This window comes from Aquarana catesbeiana, linkage group LG02 (genome assembly GCF_042186555.1).
Source record: "Aquarana catesbeiana isolate 2022-GZ linkage group LG02, ASM4218655v1, whole genome shotgun sequence".
In the NCBI taxonomy this organism is placed as follows: domain Eukaryota; kingdom Metazoa; phylum Chordata; class Amphibia; order Anura; family Ranidae; genus Aquarana; species Aquarana catesbeiana.
In genome coordinates this window covers 136,417,654-136,437,958 of record NC_133325.1, presented here as the reverse complement: position 1 = coordinate 136,437,958, position 20,305 = coordinate 136,417,654, and the positions used below count along the sequence as shown (strand labels likewise).

Below are 20,305 nucleotides of genomic sequence, written 5' to 3'. Positions count from 1 at the left end.
GGCGTTAATTCTGCTTAAATAACTGTTTTGTGCAAAAAAAAAAAAAAAAAATATGAAATAACAATTATGCCCCATTGCGGTATTTGTTTACAGTGGGGATGGAAAGTATTCAGACCCCCTTAAATTTTTCACTGTTTGTTATATTGCAGCCATTTGCTAAAATCATTTTTTTCCTCATTAATGTGCACACAGCACCCCATATTGACAGAAAAACACAGAATTGTTGACATTTTTGCAGATTTATTACAAAAGAAAAACTGAAATATTACATGGTCCTAAGTATTCAGACCCTTTGCTCAGTATTTAGTAGAAGCACCCTTTTGATCTAATACAGTCATGAGTCTTTTTGGGAAAGATGCAACAAGTTTTTCACACCTGGATTTGGGGATCCTCTGCCATTCCTCCTTGCAGATCCTCTCCAGTTCTGTCAGGTTGGATGGTAAACGTTGGTGGACAGCCATTTTTAGGTCTCTCCAGAGATGCTCAATTGGGTTTAAGTCAGGGCTCTGGCTGGGCCTTTCAAGAACAGTCACGGAGTTGTTGTGAAGCCACTCCTTCGTTATTTTAGCTGTGTGCTTAGGGTTATTGTCTTGTTGGAAGGTAAACCTTCGGCCCAGTCTGAGGTCCTGAGCACTCTGGAGAAGCTTTTCATCCAGGATATCCCTGCACTTGGCCGCATTCATCTTTCCCTCGATTGCAACCTGTCGTCCTGTCCCTGCAGTTGAAAAACACCCCCACAGCATGATGCTGCCACCACCATGCTTCACTGTATTGGACAGGTGATGAGCAGTGCCTGTTTTTTTTCCACACATACCGCTTAGAATTAAGGCCAAAAAGTTCTATCTTGGTCTCATCAGACCAGAGAATCATATTTCTCACCATCTTGGAGTCCTTCAGGTGTTTTTTAGCAAACTCACTGAGGAGAGGCTTCTGTCGGGCCACTCTACCATAAAGTCCTGACTGGTGGCGGGCTGCAGTGATGGTTGACTTTCTATAACTTTCTCCCATCTCCCGACTTCATCTCTGGAGCTCAGCCATAGTGATCTTTTGGTTCTTTTTTACCTCTCTCACCAAGGCTCTTCTCCCCGATAGCTCAGTTTGGCCAGATGGCTAGCTCTAGGAAGGGTTCTGGTTATCCCAAACGTCTTCCATTTAAGGATTATGGAGGCCACTGTGCTCTTAGGAACCTTAAGTGCAGCAGTAATTTTTTTGTAACCTTGGCCAGATCTGTGCCTTGCCACAATTCTGTCTCTGAGCTCTTCAGGCAGTTCCTTTGACCTCATGATTCTCATTTGCTCTGACATGCACTGTGAGCTGTAAGGTCTTATATAGACAGGTGTGTGGCTTTCCTAATCAAGTCCAATAAGTATAATCAAACACAGCTGGACTCGAAGGTGTAGAACCATCTCAAGGATAATCAGAAGAAATGGACAGCACCTGAGTTAAATATATGAGTGTCACAGCAAAGGGTCTGAATACTTAGGACCATGTGATATTTCAGTTTTTCTTTTGTAACCACTTCAGCCCCGGAAGGATTTACCCCCTTCCTGACCAGAGCACTTTTTACAATTTGGCACTGCGTCGCTTTAACTGCTAATTGCGCGGTCATGCAATGCATTACCTAAACAAAATTTGCGTCCTTTTCTTCCCACAAATAGAGCTTTCTTTTGATGGTATTTGATCACCTCTGCGTTTTGTTTAGTTTTTTGCGCTATAAACGGAAAAAGATGGAAAATTTTGAAAAAAAATTATATTTTCTACTTTTTGTTATAAAAAAATCCAATAAACTCAATTTTAGTCATACGTGTAGGCCAAAATGTATTCGGCCACATGTCTTTGGTAAAAAAAATGTCAATAAGCGTATATTTATTGGTTTGCGCAAAAGTTATAGCGTCTACAAACTAGGGTACATTTTCTGGAATTTACACAGCTTTTATTTTATGACTGCCTATCTCATTTCTTGAGGTGCTAAAATGGCAGGGCAATACAACCCCCCCCCCCCCCAAATTACCCCATTTTGGAAAGTAGACACCCCAATGAAATTGCTGAGAGGCATGTTGAGCCACTAAATATTAAATTTTTTTGACCCAAGTGATTGAATAATGATTAAAAAAAAAAAAATTACAAAAAGTTGTCACTAAATGATATATTGCTCACACATGCCATGGTTATATGTGGATTTGCACCCCAAAATACATTTAGCTGCTTCTCCTCCTGAGTATGGGGATACTCACTCAGTGGGACTTTTTGGGTGCCTAGCCACGTACGGGGCCCCAAAAACCAAGCACCACCTTCAGGATTTCTAAGGGCGTAAATATTTTATTTCACTCCTCACTATCTATCACAGTTTTGAAGGCCATAAAATGCACAGATGGCACAAAAGCCCCTCAAATTACCCCATTTTGGAAAGTAGACACCCCAAGCTATTTGCTGAGAGGCATGTTGAGTCCATGGAATATTTTATATTTTGCCACAAGTTGCGGGAAAGCGACAAACTTTTTTTTTTTTTTTTGCACAAAGTTGTCACTTAATGATATATTGCTCAAACATGCCATGGGCACATGTGGAATTACACCCCAAAATACATTCTGCTGCTTCTCCTGAGTACGGGGATACCACATGTGTGGGACTTTTTGGGAGCCTAGCTGCATACGGGGGCCCCGAAAACCAATCAGCGCCTTTCCAATCACCGCTTTTTAAGGGCATAAATTTTTGATTTCACTCCTCACTACCTATCACAGTTTCGTAGGCCATAAAATGCCAAGATAGCACAAAACCCCCCCAAATGACCCCATTTTGGAAAGTAGACACCCCAAGCTATTTGCTGAGAGGCATGGTGAGTATTTTGCAGCTCTCATTTGTTTTTGAAAATGAAGAAAGTCAAGAAAAATTTTTTTTTTCTTTCTTCTTTTCAATTTTCAAACCTTTGACAAAAAGTGAGGCCTGCAAAATACTCACCATACCTCTCAGCAAATAGCTTGGGGTGTCTACTTTCCAAAATGGGGTCATTTGGGGGGGGAGGGTGTATGTGCCATCTGGGCATTCCATGGCCTCCGAAAACTGTCATAGGCAGTGAAGAGTGAAATCAAAAATTTACACCCTTAGAAAGCCCGAAGGCGGTGCTTGGTTTTTGGGATCCCGTACGCGGCTAGGCTCCCAAAAAGTCTCACACATGTGGTATCCCTAAACTCAGGAGAAGCAACAGAATGTATTTTGGGGTAATTTCACATATTCCCATGGCATGTTTGAGCAATATATCATTTAGTGACAACTTTGTGCAAAAAAAAAAAAATGTGTTTTTTTTCCCTCAACTTGTGCCACAATATTAAATATTCCATGAACTCGACATGCCTCTCAGCAAATAGCTTGGGGTGTCTACTTTCCAAAATGGGGTCATTTGGGGGGGTTTGAACGGTCCTGGCATTTTATGCACAACATTTAGAAGCTTATGTCACACATCACCCAATCTTCTAACCACTTGAAGACAAAGCCCTTTCTGACACTTTTTGTTTACATGAATTCTGTTCACACAGAATTTGCGCAGCGATTTTTCAAACGCATTTTTTGGGGAAAAAACACACTTTTTAAAATTTTAATGCACTAAAACACACTATATTTCCCAAATGTTTGATGAAATAAAAAAGATGATCTTAGGCCGAGTACATAGTCAGTTTGATTGGACTACCAAAACAGCCTGGAAGGCAATTAGTCTAGGAAGAAGTATGAATCACTTCTCACCTCATCCCAAAACCATAGGAAAAATTATTTGGAGAAATGCGTCAGAGATTTTACGGGTGAGAGGGGGAGAGGAAGTAAAATTGTACTAAATAGTGAATATAGGATTGGTATTGATCAAGTGATCAAAAATATGTAAAAATATATACTTTATTCAAAAATGAACATAAATTGGAAGTTAAAAAACAATGGATATATCATACAGCTACTGCACTATATCATGATAATGAGGGTTCTAAAATGAGGAACACATGCATATATGATACATTTTAGGGATCCAACATGTTTCGTAATATTATAGATGTAATTCCTTCTTCCTTCCTTCTTTCCTGTGCAGTTGTATTATATAGTCTGAAAAGTGCATGAATAAAACTTACCAATCAAAATATATCAATAGTATGAAAATACAGTGTAATGAGCATACATAGAATAGGGACTTGGGAAGAGAAAACCGAAAAATAGTTGATAATAGTAAGGAGACTTACTAGTTCACACCGATTTGTAATTGTTACATGGACCAAATGGATATATATCCATTGTTTTTTAACTTCCAATTTATGTTCATTTTTGAATAACGTATATATTTTTACATATTTTTGATCACTTGATCTATACCAATCCTATATTCACTATTTACTACAATTTTTCTTCCTCTCCCCCTCTCACCCGTAAAATCCCTGGGGCATTTCTCCAAATATTTTTTCCTTAGGCCAAGTACATGGATACCGAACACGACATGCTTTAAAATTGCGCACAAACGTGCAGTGGCGACAAACTAAATACATTTTTAAAAGCCTTTACAGGTTACCACTTTAGATTTACAGAGGAGGTCTACTGCTAAAATTACTGCCCTCGATCTGACCTTCGCGGTGATACCTCACATGCATGGTGCAATTGCTGTTTACATTTGACGCCAGACCGACGCTTGCGTTCGCGAGAGCAGGGGGGACGGGTGCTTTTTTTAAATTTTTTTTTTCTTTTTTATCTTATTTTTAAACTGTTCCTTTCATATTTTTTTTTTTATTTTTTTTTTTTAGCATTTTTATTGTTATCAGGGAATGTAAATATCCCCTATGATAGCAATAGGTAGTGACAGGTACTCTTTTTTTTTTAAAACATTGGGGTCTATTAGACCCTAGATCTCTCCTCTGCCCTCAAAGCATCTGACCACACCAAGATCGGTGTGATGAAATGCTTTCCCAATGGCGCTGTTTACTTTCGGCGAAATCTAAGTCATAAAATGCTTGTAGCTTCAGGTTTCTTAGGCCATAGAGATGATTGGAGCCATTCTGGTCTCTGATTAGCTCTATGGTCAGCTGGCTGAATCAATGGCTGCATTCTCAGGTTCCCTGTTGGGACAGGAGAGCCAGAGAAAAACATGGAAGATGGGAGGGGGGGCATTCCCTCCCACTGCTTGTAAAAGCAGTCTAGAGGCTAATTAGCTGCTAGGATTGCTTTTACATGAAAGCCAACCGCTGGCTAAAAAGAATGATATCAAGATGATACCTAAAGCTGCAGGCATCATTCTGGTATAACCACTCAAAGTCCAGCAACATACCAGTACGTTGCTGGTGCTTGTTGGGCATATATTGTAAACTTTTTTTTTTTTTATGCACCCTGTGAGCTGAACGAAAAAGAGATTGATTGGTGTGTATGCCCACCATTAGAATACTTCCCTTCATCTACCCACTTCTAATGATGGGCATACATGCACTGTTTATATATGCCAAAGCATGGGGTATCCGCCCCAAAAGGTAGGAGCAAATCGCTCTTCCGCCCCTGCTGCCCCCATGCTTCGGCATATATGCTCTTTTTTTAACTGTGGTGGTGAAATCACCTCCTACAGCGCTGGAGTCACGGCTTTATGTATCGTGGGAGCAAACGCTGTTGCTGTCAAGATAAATAAATCCGCGCTGCAACTGAATGGCGTACCTGCTAAGCAAATGATGGTTAACAATAAAAAAAAATAACATTACAGTATAACAGTAAGACTTACCATACCTGCAAAGCAAATACAAAAAAAACATAGTAAAAAATAAAACATTTAACGCAACCTGTGCCTAAAATATATATATGACGAAGCATGGGGGCATCCTCCCGCAAAAGGTAGGAGCAAATCGCTCCCCTGCCCCTGCTGCCCCCATGCTTCGGCATATATGCTGAAGTATGTAACTGTGGTCATGAAATCACCTCCGAAAGCGCTGGAGTCACGGCTTTATGTATCGTGGGAGCAAACACGTTGCCTGAAAACAAAAAATGGTTAACAATAAAACACAGTAAACCGTAAAGTATAAAAAAAATGCATATCTGAAAAGCAAACATGATAAAACATAATAACAATAAAACATTGCAGAATAGAATACAGTAAAAAAAGAGCAGAACAATAGAGAGAGAGAGAGAACAATAAAACGACAACTATTTTTTTGTTTTTTTTTATTTTATATATTTTTTTGTGTTTGTTTTTTTTTTTTTTTTTTTTTTTTCCAACTGTAACTTTTGTAACTGGTACCAGGTTCGGGTCTCTCAAAAATGCGATGGCATCTTGGGAGACCCTGTGAAAGTGTGCCTAGTCTGTGCAGTGCTGTACCCTACGCTAAAACTCAACTAGTGTATGGTAGCGTTCAAAACATTCACCAATGCAAAGACCAGGATTGTCAGGACAGGAGGGACAATAATAGAGGGTCTCACGCCTATATCCGTGCTTCCTGCAGACAAGACCTCTTCTTTGGGGGGCTCATTGGGTAGGGGTACTCGGGAAGACATAAGGAAAATGTCTCTCATGCAGCCGACTTACTGCATTTGGTTGGGGAAGGTGAGGTGGAGCACCGTCTTGAAACAGAAGGGCTCTGACAATCTCTCTTCCTGGAATTTAAGGAAGGATCCAGTCCGTCCTGAAGCTCTGTATAGCACATGAGTGTTCAGCAAAGCCAATTGAAATAAATAAACAGACACTTTCTTGTACCAGCGTCTGGCCTTACGGGCAACTAGGTACGGCGCCAACAACTGGTCGTTAAGGTCCACCCCTCCCATGTTAAGTTTATATTCGTGGACACAGAGGGCTTTCTCCACAACACCAGTCGCCGTAGGAATTTGGACGTCATGTCTGCATGAAGGGAGGTAAGAACGAAAACATTCTTATTATCCCTCCACTTCATAGCGAGCAAATTATTACACTGCAAGCAGGCTCTCTACTCCAGCATAAGACGGGAATCTACAAGCCGTTGGGGAAAGCCCCGACGATTAGGTCGCACGGTGCCACATGCTCCAATCTGATGATCAAACAGGTGACTAAAAAGTGGCACGCTCGTGTAATAATTGTCCACGTACAAGTGGTACCCCTTTCCGAATAAGGGTGACACCAAGTCCCACACTATCTTGCCAGCGCTTCCTATGTAGTCAGGGCAGTTTGTCGGCTCTACGTGACTATCTTTTCCCTCGTAAACCATGAAACTACATGTATAGCCTGTGGTCCTGTCACAGAGCTTATACATCTTGACCCCGTATCTGGCACGCTTGCTTGGAAGGTACTGTTTGAATGACAAGCGGACAGAAAACTTAATCGGGGACTCATCAACGCAGACAACTTGATAGGGCATAAACAAGTCTGCAAAACATTGGTTGAAGTGGTTTACGAGGGGCCGAACTTTGTAAAGCCGATCGTATCCAGGGTCTCCATGAGGACAACAGAGTTCATTGTTGTTGAAGTGCATGAACCGCAAAATCTGCTCGTATCGTGCCCTGGTCATGGAGGCAAAGAACAAGGGCATATGGTGAATTGGGTCAGTGGACCAATATGACCGCAACTCACTCTTTTTAGTTATGGCCATGTTGAGGGAAAGGCCCAGAAAGATCTTAAATTCAGAAACCGTAATTGGTTTTCAATCTCTGGCAAGGGAGGACTGGGGAATAGTGGCGATGTGTTGACCAGCGTACAAATTGCTTTGGTCCACAATAGATCTATAGAGATCTTCGATGAAAAACAGCGAACAAAAATCAATTGACGTAAAATCAACTGTTTCCACCTGAATGCCGGGTTGGCCAGGGAATGGGGGAAGTACGGGTGCTGCAGAAGTGGTGGGTTCCCAATTAGGATTGGCGAATGCAGCAGGAAGGGCACTATGGGCACGATGGGCCTGTGTTCGTCTTCTACTTGGTGGCAGCGGGACACTACTTGTGCTTGCCACCTCACCAGCTTGAACTGCACTTATGGTACTCGCCTTGTCACCAAGTGTTACTGCAGTGCTGGATGTACTACCAGGGTGTACTAGGCCGCTGGTGCTTGCCAGTTCACCAGAAGGAATAGCTGCGCTAGTAATGCTCTGCTCCATACGAGGGACCTGCGATTCTTGCACCTCAACAGCAGAAGAAGTTTGGGGTCTGGTACGCCTGACAATGGCAGGGACCACAACTCTGTCATCAGAGCTATCTGTCATGGAGCCGCTGTCCTCTACAGGATCGTATTCTAAACCTGAATCTAACAGATGAGTGACTTCCTCTTCACTATCTGTCATGCTCAGAAACGTGTAGGCCTCTTCACTAGTGTACCTTCAATTTGCCATTTTGGGCTCTAAATTTAGTGGTACACTAGTGAGACTCGCAGGTAAAAAAGCTCCTGACTGTTAGCGTCTGTATCAAAACGCTACCAAAAAAACTGTTAGCGATCGCAGGGATCAGGCCTGACTCTGCGAACGCTGCAGTTATGTGTGTTTAGTGTTTTGCAAGTGACAGTGATCGATCGATACTGCACTTGGGTGGGCTGGGCTGGGTCGAGGGGCAAAACGCAGGTGCTAGCAGGTATCTGGGCTGATCCCGCTAACACTGCGTTTTTGGGAACCCTCAACTGCTGGGGACGCTAGTATAGATCTGATCGGATCAGATATTGATCCGTTCAGATAGTATACCACTAAGGGAGGTGGGTGTTAGCGCTACTGACACTAACCTGACGCTGCCTGGGGCGACGCAGACCCTATCTGACCCTAAAACTTAACTTGTATCACCCACCAGGCGATCAGGGGGTTAAACCTTTATTAGGTAATAAACGACGGGTGCCCTGACACTATAAAAAATAAACTAACTAACCAGTGTCACCTGTAACAGTTATGCGGTGATCACTGGTGAAAGGGTTAACTAGGGGGCAATCAGGGGGTTAAAACCTTTATTAGGTAGTATATGGTTGTCCCTGACACTATAAAACGCTGATGGCGAACCTAAATACTTACCTCCCTAACTAGCGTCACCAGTGACACTAATACAGTGATCAGAAAAGCGATCGCTTAGTGACACTGGCGACGGGGTGATCAAGGGGTTAACCTTTGTTAGGGGGGTATCCTAGACCTAAAGGGGGCTAATACTAACTGCCCTACCACTTATAACTGTCACAAACTGACACCAATGCAATAATCAGCAAAAAAAAAAAAACTGGTGTCACTGTGACAGGGGGTACAGGGGGGTGAAATGTGTGCCTAGAGTGTTCTACTGTTAGTGTAGTGTTGGTGCACTTACTTGATGTCTTCTCTCCTCGGCGCTGTAACGGAAAAGACCGACTCAAGGAGAGATGACATCACTTCCTCTGCCGCTGTTTACATTTCAGAGGCAGAGGAAGAATGTCATTGGCTGGGAGCGATTACGAGGGGGTGGCCACGAATGGATGGCCTCCCCCTCACCTCTGATTGCTCAGGGAAAGAAGCTGACCGCCTCGGGCACAGGAGGGGAGTCCGATCGGACCCTCCGCCCGCGGGAGGCAAGTAACGTACCCATACGTTACTTTGCCTGCCAGTGCCATTCTGCCGACGTATATCGTCGTGAGGCGGTCGGCAAGTGGTTAATTAAATCTGAAAAAATGTCAACAATTCTGTGTTTTTCTGTCAATATGGGGTGCTGTGTGTAAATTAATGAGGAAAAAAAAAAGAACTTAAATGATTTTGGCAAATGGCTGCAATATAACAACGAGTGAAAAATTTAAGGGGGTCTGAATACTTTCCGTCCCCACTGTATGTGAATTAAGCATTTTGATGTGAAAAATTTTGTCAGATAATTTAATGTAATTTTTTTAAAGATACTGTTTATTGCTTTCAAGCATGTGCATATTACAATACAGTTGCAAATACAACAGTCCTTACAAAAACATAAAGAGGTGGTAGAATCTTTTGTCCTTACATATGTACAAATGTCTACTATGTATTGTTCACATACAGTAGCGGCATTGCATGCGATTGATATATTCACTTAGAAGGTATATATGATATAGAGATAGATTGGAAATTGTGGTCACCTGAGACCAAACGGGTTAGATAATAAGAGTGTATTGAGTCCAAAGACCCCAGATTTTTTCCAAGCTTTTAAGGGATCAACTGGTTGTATCGGTGAATTGGTACAAAGGAAGAACAAAATTAATTAACTTCTTCCACTCTGATAGAGTTAGGGGGTCTTTTTCAGGTAATTAAAATATTTTTTTTTTAACATAGAAGTATGGTAGTTATTAGCGAGATCTCCCACTAGCCCTAGTACACATGCCTTGGGCATTGTAAACTTGGAAGGCCTTACGTTGGTTCGATAAAGCTGCAAACCTGTGTTCATAATGTTTGTATCTTGAGGGTAACCACGTGCCATGAAAAAAATCCTCTTCATGACCACAGAGGCAGAAACAAAGTGGAGAACATTTATTTTTAATTTGATACAACCTCTTAGGTGTACGGTATGGTTGATGGTAGCATTTAGTTGGATAAGTTTATCTTTAGAGGCCATGGCTAAAGTCATGTAGGTTTCCTCATCACCCCCCCCCCCCCCCCCACTCCTCCATCAATTGCAGTCTAACATCATGCCAATTGGAACAAATTCAGGGAGTACAAGATGTTTTATTAGTGAGCAGCTCAAGATAATACTTAAGAGATCTGTTTGGTCTCATCTGGAGATAATAATGGCTTTTCCAGAGAAGTTTGTTTGAGTGAAAGTGATTTAAATTGACTGGATACTGTGTGTTGGAGTTGATGATGGAAGAAAATTTTGGCAGGGAGAATGTCAAATTCTAGTTGTATCGTTCAAAAATATGAGTTTGCCCTCTTGGAATAATTGATATACAGTATCCTGTGTGTTCCGGGCTTATGGAGGAAATTATTTTAGTTCTAACAGTTGGATTGTAGTGAGGTTTGGTGAAGTATACTGATAATTTAGTGAGTTTGTGCTTTAAAAGATTAAACATCTCCAGGGTTGACGGAGTAATCTTGATAATAAGGTCCTGGTCACAGTGGGGAGAAAGATTAACATTTACTCTTGTGAAGGGCCTGCTCTACTCATTGATTTTTAGGATAATGTATCTGCCCATAGGATCTGTCTTTAAATCAAGTACTTCACAATGCAAGATGTTAGGATTTACACACTCCTGGAACAAGTGGAGTGCGTGAAATGTTTTAACAATCCATGTTATTTTAACCACTTCCTGCCCGGCCTATAGCAAAATGACGGCCGGGCGGTGGTTCTGTTAACGTTAGTCTGACATGCCGCAACACCGATCTCGGTAAAGAGCCTCTAATGGAGGCTCTTTACCACGTGATCAGCTGTGTCCAATCACAGCTGATCATGGTGTAAACAGGAAGAGCCGTGTATCGGCTTTTCCTCTATTGCGTCTGACAAACGCGACTAGAGGAGAGCCCATCGGCTACTCTCCTGAGGATGCCTACACAGAACCACCAGGGATGCCCACCACTGATGACCACCAGGTATGCCACCCATGGCCACCAGGGATGCCAATCTGTCCCCATAAATGATGCCAATCTTTAACCATCGTAAATGCCTGCCAGTGCCTTCTTATCAGTGAGGTACATCAGTGCTGCCTATCAGTACCCATCAGTGTCTATCAGTGCCACCTATGAGTGCCCATCAGTGCCGCATATCGGTGCCCATAAGTGCTGCATATTAGTGCCACCTTATCAGTGCCGCCAGTGCAGCCTCATCAGTGCCCATCAGTGAAGGAGAAAATGTACTTATTTACAAAATTTTATAAAGGAAACAAAGAAAACCTTTTTTCTTTATCGTACATCACGGGACACAGACCAACCATAATAATGACTATATGGGTTATACCTAAAGACTGACTAATCAAATGTACATTATTACAAACTAAGGGCATTGCCTCCTGGAGCGCCAGATACCCAATTTATCTTCACTATTTAGAACCATGATCTTCATTCAGATTCATTCATGAATGGTACCCGAGCCTCATTGAAAGGAGAGAAGATTCCTCAAGGTTTTGCCTGTCATACAGCCTTATGGTGCTGGACCCTGCTTATTGGAACCCTGTGCAGTGTTTGTTCTGACCATGGTGCTTTCCTGCTGGGTGCTATACAGGTCCAGGGAAGTGGACCCCACATTGAGGAGGACCCAGTCCCTGAAGGTCTTTTATGACAAAGCTCACCGTGATGGGTGAAGATTGGACTCCTGTTATGTTCAGAGTCCTGTAGCAGGAATGGTAAGTCTGCATTTGTTTGCAGTTTCTCTTTATAAAGATCTGACTGTCTGGTGTTCTCTCAGTAGCCCTAGGGGCAGTGTGCTGTTTAAAACATGCTCTGTGTACTTCTTAGGAGTATGGGCTGCCGTTTCTCCTTCAGCCACTAGAGGGCACAGGGGTCTTTTTTTTTTTTTAAATTCCTTTATTATTATGGCAAAGTACCTCAATTACAACAAGTCACGTCATTTTCGTAGACAAGGATACAATCAGTCGGCATACACCAAGAAACCAAAAACAAGCAAGACTTAAGAGAACATTTGTTGACAATTTAAAAATTTGCTTATACGGTAGCATTTATAAACATTGAAACCAAGAGGCCTAAAGGGCCCATAGGAACATATACCATGCTAACCAAGCATTGAAGTTTCATCAATTGAGGGAGTGAATCTAATGATATCATGTAACATACAGTACAAATTTCTATGATCACTACGGTTTTATAACTGCCGTAACAACGGCTGAGGTGCAGAAACGTAGCAAAGACGAAAGAAAAGAAAGAGGAGGGGGGGGATAAAAAAGAAAAATAAAGGGGGGGGGGTTCAGTACTTCCGCAAAGTTAACAGACGCCCCGGTACATTGCTCTGTGCTGCTGGCAAATTAATTCAATTGGGCTTTGGAGCGGGCCACCTCCTGCAGGCACGCATCTGTGCATGTGAAATGTCCCCAGGGTCTCCACTTGTCTCGGAATTGTTCTTCTGTATTATGGAGAGTAGCTGTCAAGTCCTCCATTTGGAGAATATAATTGACTTTGGAGTACCACAGGACCCTGGTTGGTGGTTGAGGCTGCCTCCACAACGCAGGGACACATGCCCTTGCTGCATTGAGGAGCTGCATCGTGATTGTCTTCTTATATTTCTGAATAGGTCTCTGTCAGGTGTAGGAGACATGCGGCCGGGTTACCTTTCAACTCGAGGTCAAGTTTTTAATAGTTGTTGTTACCTCCTCCCAAAAAGGTCCCAGGATGGGGCAGGACCAAAAAATGTGGAAAATCGTACCACTTTCTGCATTGCACCGCCAGCACTTATCAGGAAAAGCCCTATCTATTTTGTGAAGTATATAAGGAACTCTATATCATCGGGATAAAATTTTGTACCCTACTTCCTGGTATTGGTTCGCCATAGAGAACTTATGTGCCAAAATTAGGATTTTTTTTTACCTGCCGTGGTGGAAACTGAATCCCTAAGTCCATTTCCCAATAGCGAACAAACGTCAGGGCTGGTTCATCAGTCTGGGTTGTCAAGTAACCATATAGCAGAGACAGCGTGTGTCGAGAAGGTTCCCCCACGCTGCATAACGATTCAAAGGTGATGAGATCACGTGGGGTATATGGTGTCTTCTGCAGAGACTGCAAAAAAATGTCTGAGTTGGTTGGTGCTTAGACTATCCAGTGGTGGGTCTGAGAGCCTAGAAATGGCTGTCAGCGAGGGGAGCCCCCCCGTGACCATACATCCACTAAGTGATATTTCCCTGATAGTCAGCCGTCTCATCCTTCGGCTGGTAAGTCTGGGTATGAAGTCAGGATTTCCTATAACAGGGGTCATAGGAAAAGGTAACAGTGAAAGACCCGAATTGAGGGAGATCGACCTAACCACTGCAAGAGTAGCACGGATCAGGGGATGGCTTCTCATATCTTCTGGAGGTGGGGAAGTGAGCCATGGTGACGTCAATAGAGGAATGGAGGTGTCCTCAATCTCCATCCCCACCAACTGTTTGGAGTCCTCATTGCAATGCCAATCTACGACCCTCGAAAGGTGCACTGCCCTGTAGTACTTGAAGAAGTCGGGGAGACCAATGCCCCATTTCTCCTTTGGCATAGATAATAATTGCATTTTAATCCTTGGTGACTTATGGGCCCAAATAAAGTCCCTAATTATCGCTCGAAGCTGTTTGAAAAATACCAAAGGGACACGGATTGGCATAGCTTGGAGTATATAAAAAATCCTCGGGAGGACTGTCATCTTCAAGGCGTTACACCACCCTAACCACGTCAAGGTCAGAGTATGCCAGTTGCGGAGGTCAGTTTTCAGTCCATGCAGCAGGGGCAGGAAATTGGAAGAATACAGGTGTGCCAAGTCCGGGGTGATGTTGATGCCCAAATACCGTATTGATTTGTCTCCCCAGTGAAACGCAAAAGACGTGCGCATGCTGTGGACTTCAGAATCAGGGACCGTTATATTCAGCATCGCAGACTTGGTACAACTGACCTTAAAATTTGACAGTTCTCCATACACCCGTAGAGCCGCTAGACTATTGCGAAGTAAAACTCGTGGATTGGAGACAAAAAAGATGAAGTCGTCTGCGTAGGCCACAATTTTTTGGTGCCCTAAGGGTTTCTGCACGCTTGTGATATTAGGGTCATCTCTTATGGAGCACAGGAAAGGCTCTAGGGTCAGGATAAAAATGAGGGGAGACGGGAGAGCCCTGTCTCATCCTGTTCGCTATTGTGAAAAAGTCTGAGCGCCATTCATTTACCTGTACCGCCGCCGAAGGGGTGGAATAGAGAGAATGCTTAGATCCATCTAAGCATATTGGGACCTAATCCAATGTGGTCCAGGGTGGCCCACATAAAATGCCAGGCCACCCTGTCGAAGGCCTTCTCTGCGTCTGTTGAAAGCAAGAGAAAGGGCCTTCTGGTGGAGCGGGCCGTATGGATAAGATTAAAAACCTTGGTAGTGTTGTTCCTAGCTTCTCTCATCGGCATGAAACCCGCCTGATCTAAATGTATCAATTTCGGGATGTGCGATAAAAGTCGGTTTGACAAAATTTTTGAGAAGAGCTTTAAATCTACGTTGAGGAGCGCAATTGGATGGTAATTTCCACATTGGGACAGGTCCTTCTCTTCTTTGGGTATAAGAGATATATATGCCCTCAGTGAGTCCGCTGGCATGGAACTATCCCCCTTCAGGGTGTTGTAAGCTGTCAATAAATGTGACGTCAAAGAGGTCGAGAAGGTGTGGTAATAAGTCAGAGTGAAACCATCAGGCCCCGGTGTCCTCCGTGGTTTTGTTTGAGCTAAGGCTACATGGAATTCCTTGGCTGTAATCTCAGACGCCAAGGAGTCCCGTATTCCATCCGGTAATGTGGGCATGCCAGAGGCTCTGATGTATTCACTAGCCGACTCTGTCCTGGCCGCTGCGGTCTCAGCGGGGTGTAAGTCATACAATTTCTGTTAAAAGTCACAAAATTCCCCTGCCCTATGTTTGTGTAGTAAATCGCACCTGAGATATTAACGAATCATTCTGACTAGACCTTGCTCTCCTTTAGAGCCCCTATTTGTATCAACTTGCCCCGTACCACACATTTATGCGCTTCCCATATGGTCATCCGGTTCAGAGACGGGTCAGCGTTTTCAGAGAAATAGTTTGATAGAATTTTATCTAGTTCACTACGCACTTCCGGGATTTGTAACAAAGACTCATTGAGTTTCCAAGTCGGGGGGCTTATGGGAATAGCTTCCCATCTCAAGGTCACGTGGGTTGGGGCGTGAACAGAAAAGGATATGATATCGATTTGGGAGGAGGTAACGAGAGGTAAGTCTTAATGCTGAATCAGGAAGAAGTCAATTCTTGAATATGTGCGGTGCACTGAAGAAAAATGGCTATAGTCCCTATCTTTCGGGTGCATGATTCTCCATGGATTGACCATATTCAGACTAAGGAAGTCTGCTTTTAGCTTTTTGAGATAGAGGTAGGAAAGGTGAGACGCCCCTCTCGAGACGTAAAGTAATGGATCCTGGGAGAAATTAAAATCCCGACCCAACAGAAAGATGCCCTCACGAAATTCCAATAAAATTGGGATTAGGAGTAAGTATTGGCCCTCCAGGAGGGTCCATGGGACCGACTTTGCAATCAAAATACTGACACCCTTGGACTTGACAAAGGGGAGGGTGCATGATATGCACTGGGAAAGTCCTGATTATAAAGCCTAGGAACTGCCTGCTGTTTGAAGTGGCTCTCCTGCAAGAACGCCACCTGGGTACAGAGTTTTTTAACATCAGAGAGAAGTCTGGATCGCTTCTCAGGGGTGGCCAGACCCCAAACATTGAGGGTAAATTTGATCCCGTGACCAGATTGACGTGAGTTAGTAGTCACAGAAGGTGCCAAGCTGCTTGCACGCACTCGGGAGTATGACTGGGAAGGAAAAAAGAAAGGGAGGGAAGAGGAGGAATGGAAGAGGGAGCAGGGAAGTAGAAGAAAGGGGAGAAAGCACCAAAGAAAGGGAAAAGAAAGAGAAGATATATAGGGTGGTCTAATGTTGGCTGTACAGAGCAAGTATGCGCAGCCTATATGCGGGTAGTGGAAGACTGACTCTGTAAAGCAGTGGGAGACGTGCTGTCGGGTGAGAACCAGAGCTAAGAGAACGCTAGAAGGGCAACTGAGTGGCTATTGCTCCAACTGGAGTGCATCTCGTGAAGGCACTATAGGCCTGAGTGTGAACCCAATAAAATGTAACATAAATAATACAAATAACTCAAAATACGACGTTCTGTAACCTTCCGGGGGTAACCCGCCACACACCCCAGTCACATGCCAGGAGAGAAAAAACAAAACACCTGAGTTGTAGTGTGGGGGGTGTAGCAAGTCGATCCCTGTCCAACCTCAGAACAGAACCGGCAAGGCAAATCAAACCTGTTAACCATATGAAAAAACATAACGTGAGGAATGTGCTAAAGGTTCAGAGCCGAACAGGTCACCCATTTGTTTAGTAACCTCTTGTCCAGGTTTAAGAGGACAAAAAATACTTAGAACTTGACCAGTTCCAGGGACACCAGTGTCCGCGATCGTCCCGTCCCAGAGGCTGCACTGTAGGCCGGTTCCAATCAAGGCTCGGCTGAAGTCGGGGCACCCCTGGAGTCAGCTCTTGATCTGAATTGCTGTCGTCGTCTGAGTCTTTGGGGTCCCCCAGGCCCCTTGCCCATGCTTACCGCATTATTTCCTCTTTAACTGTATAAAAATGGACCCTGGCAAGAACATCTCTAGGAGAAGGGGCCCCCCCCCCCCCGGTCCCTCCACTCTGTATACCCAATCTAACTCCAGCTCTGCCGTGGGCAGCTTGTCCAGCAGGCGATTAAAAATGGGCGTGACTGTGGCTTTAAGGTCACTCCTAGAGTTGACTTCTGGTAGACCCCGCAGCCTGATATTATTTCTGCAGTTGCGGTTCACTCCATCGTCAACAGAGAGCTGTTGCATGATTAAGCGACGTTGGTAGTTGGTCTGCGACTCCTTTCTGTAATTGCAATGGAAAGTCGACTGTTTTTTCTTTTTTGTGACCATCCTTCGGGCTGGCCACAGCTTCTGAGGTTCACAAAGCTCTTCGCTCCGATGCTGGACTTGCTAAAGACGCAGGGGGGTGTCAATCTCAGTATACCTCAATAACCTTTGCTCAGGAAGCAGTTGGTCCAGATTTTCCTTCAATACATTTTGCAGTAGGAAGCTGTATCTAGGTCGAAGCACATTCCTTATGTACAGTCCTACTCCAGGTCTTGGAGAGGATCATTCTCTGTCTGGAACTTGAAGATCAGGGAATTGGATTGCCGGAGAGCTTTGTTCCCGGGGTGTTGCACAGCTAAAGATTGGTAGTTCGGAATCTAGAAAGGTTGAGGAAGGACATCTGGTTACAGAGGATGGGGAGATGGCAAAGGTATTGAATTTATTCTTCTCCTCAGTCTTCACGAGGAAATCGGGGGGCTTTAGTAACCAAAACTGCAGTGCTTATCCTCTTGACACGTCACAGGATGCACCCTCATGGCTAACAGAGGACAGAATTAAAATTAGACATGGGAAAATTAACATTAATAAATCACCGGGACTGGATGGCCTGCACCAAGGGTACTTAGGGAACTCAGTCAAGTAAATGCCAGACCATTGTTCCTAATTTTTACTGGCAGTCTACTGACTGGAATGGTACCAGTGGATTGGAGAAAAGCCAATGTAGCACCAACATTTATAAAGGGCCCAAAATACATCCCTGGGACTTACAGACCAGTTAGCCTAACATCAATATTATGCAAGTTCTTGGAGGGGGTGATAAGGGACTGTATACAAGATTTTAGTAATGATAAATGGGGAATACTTGGAATGGTCAGGTGTGGGTAGTGGGGTCCCACAGGGTTCTGTGCTATGACAGTCCTATTTAATTTGTTCATAAACGACCTGGAGTATGGTGTAAACAGTTCAATCTCATTTTTGCGAACAGTACTAAGCTAAGCAGGGCAATAACTTCTCTGCAGGATGTGGAAACCTTGCAAGAAGATTTGAACAAATTAAGGGGTGGACAACTACATGGCAAATGAAGTTTAATGTAGAAAAATGTTAAATAATGCATTTGGGTGGCAAAAATATAAATGTAATCTGTACACTAGGGGGAGAACCTCTGTGGGGAATCTAGGATGGAAAAGGACCTGGGGGTCCTAGTAGATGATAGGCTCAGCAATGGCATGCAATGCCAAGCTGCTGTTAGCAAAGCAAACAGAATATTGGCGTGTATTTGAAAAGGGATTACCTCAAGGGATAAAGCGATCATTTTCCCACTCTACAAGACCCTGGTCCGGCCGCACCTGGAGTATGCTGTCCAGTTCTGGGCACCAGTCCTCAGGAAGGATGTACTGGAAATGGAGCAAGTACAAAGGTCAACAAAGCTAATAAAGGGTCTGGGGGACATTAGTTATGAAGAAAGGTTGCGAGCACTGAACTTGTTCTCTCTGGAGAAGAGACGCTTGAGAGGGGATATGATTTCAATTTACAAATACCGTACTGGTGACCCCACAATAGGGATAAAACTTATTTGCGGAAGGGAGTTTAACAAGACACGTGGCTACTCATCTTCCACAGGCGATGGTCTCAGCAAGAGGTATCGATAGTTTCAGAAAAGATAAGCACCTGAACAACCACATCATACAGGGATATACAATGTAATACTGACTTATAATCACACACATAGGTTGGACTTTTTGGACTTTTGTCTTTTTTTAACCTCACCTGCTATGTAACTATGTTAAATAACCACTGATGCCGCAGTTTCTCCATTTGGTTTGAGGGTGGCTACAGTTCAGTGGACTTGGTCTACGCAGGAGACAGTACTGCCCATAAATATCTTGGAGCTTTTGGCCAGTACGCCTTGCTCTAGATCATGGTACAAACCAGTTGTAGGTTCTATCCGTAAAAACCTCTGCAGGGGCATATATATATTAACCACCAGGGCGGCACCAGGAGTCATGCAGCTCAGAAAGGTGAACCACGTTCTGTCTGGGACAGCAAAAGTGCTGTCTCTATCGTCAGTGCATATTGCAGGTATAGAATAGTGGCAGGGGAACTCTGCAGGTGAATCTACTAGATTCCAAGTTCTACAGCAAGTTGGGTCAGGTTGTGTCTGGGACGAGAGTCCCACTGGCAATAGGGATAGATGCACTGGTAACGCCTTTGGGACCAGTTCTTCCTTATTTGACGCTTTGCTTCTGTTTCGACTTCTGTCACCTCTTTTGTGAAGAATCCGAAAGGGGGTAACACTAATAATAATGTTAGGTGAATTAGCCCAGGAGGGCTTGGTACACTGACATAGCGAGTCTTGTGGGGGTCGCTCCTTGGATACACCGAGTCTAGCGGGACCTAATGGTCTTGAGTCCCTTATCTCAGCAAAGTTAAGCCCCTGGAAGACAGCTTCGGGGAACTTCAATTACAGGAAACATTTTTTGCCTTGGGTGAAGCCAGGAAGTGGCCCTCGCAGAAATATGTGAGTGGGAGAGTTTCTTTCTCCAATGGGTAGGGGAAAGTAGATTGGCCTTAAGTACCGTTAAGGGTTAGAGTTCGTCCCTATACATTTTTTTCCAGAGGCCGTTGTTTCCCACTCCTTGATTCATACAGCATGTAACGTAGACAGTCCCACCTGTCAGGCCATTCTTGTGTCCCTGGGACTTGAATTTGATCTTGATGTCCTTGCAGAGGCCACTTTTTGAACCAATCGGGGGATTCTGTTGGTCATTTATCTTGGAAAGTGGCTTCTTTGGTGGCTATCACTTTACTAAGTGGAGTGTCAGAGTTGGCGGCTCTTTCATGCAAGGTGCCGTTCTTG

The 20,305-nt window shown here is 43.9% G+C and overlaps 1 protein-coding gene across 2 annotated transcripts in view; it reads left to right on the top strand.

Annotated features, from left to right (window-relative positions):
* The window catches only part of ATM (ATM serine/threonine kinase), a 283,336-nt gene that overhangs the window by 118,718 nt on the left and 144,313 nt on the right, over positions 1-20,305 (top strand). The window lies entirely within an intron of this gene.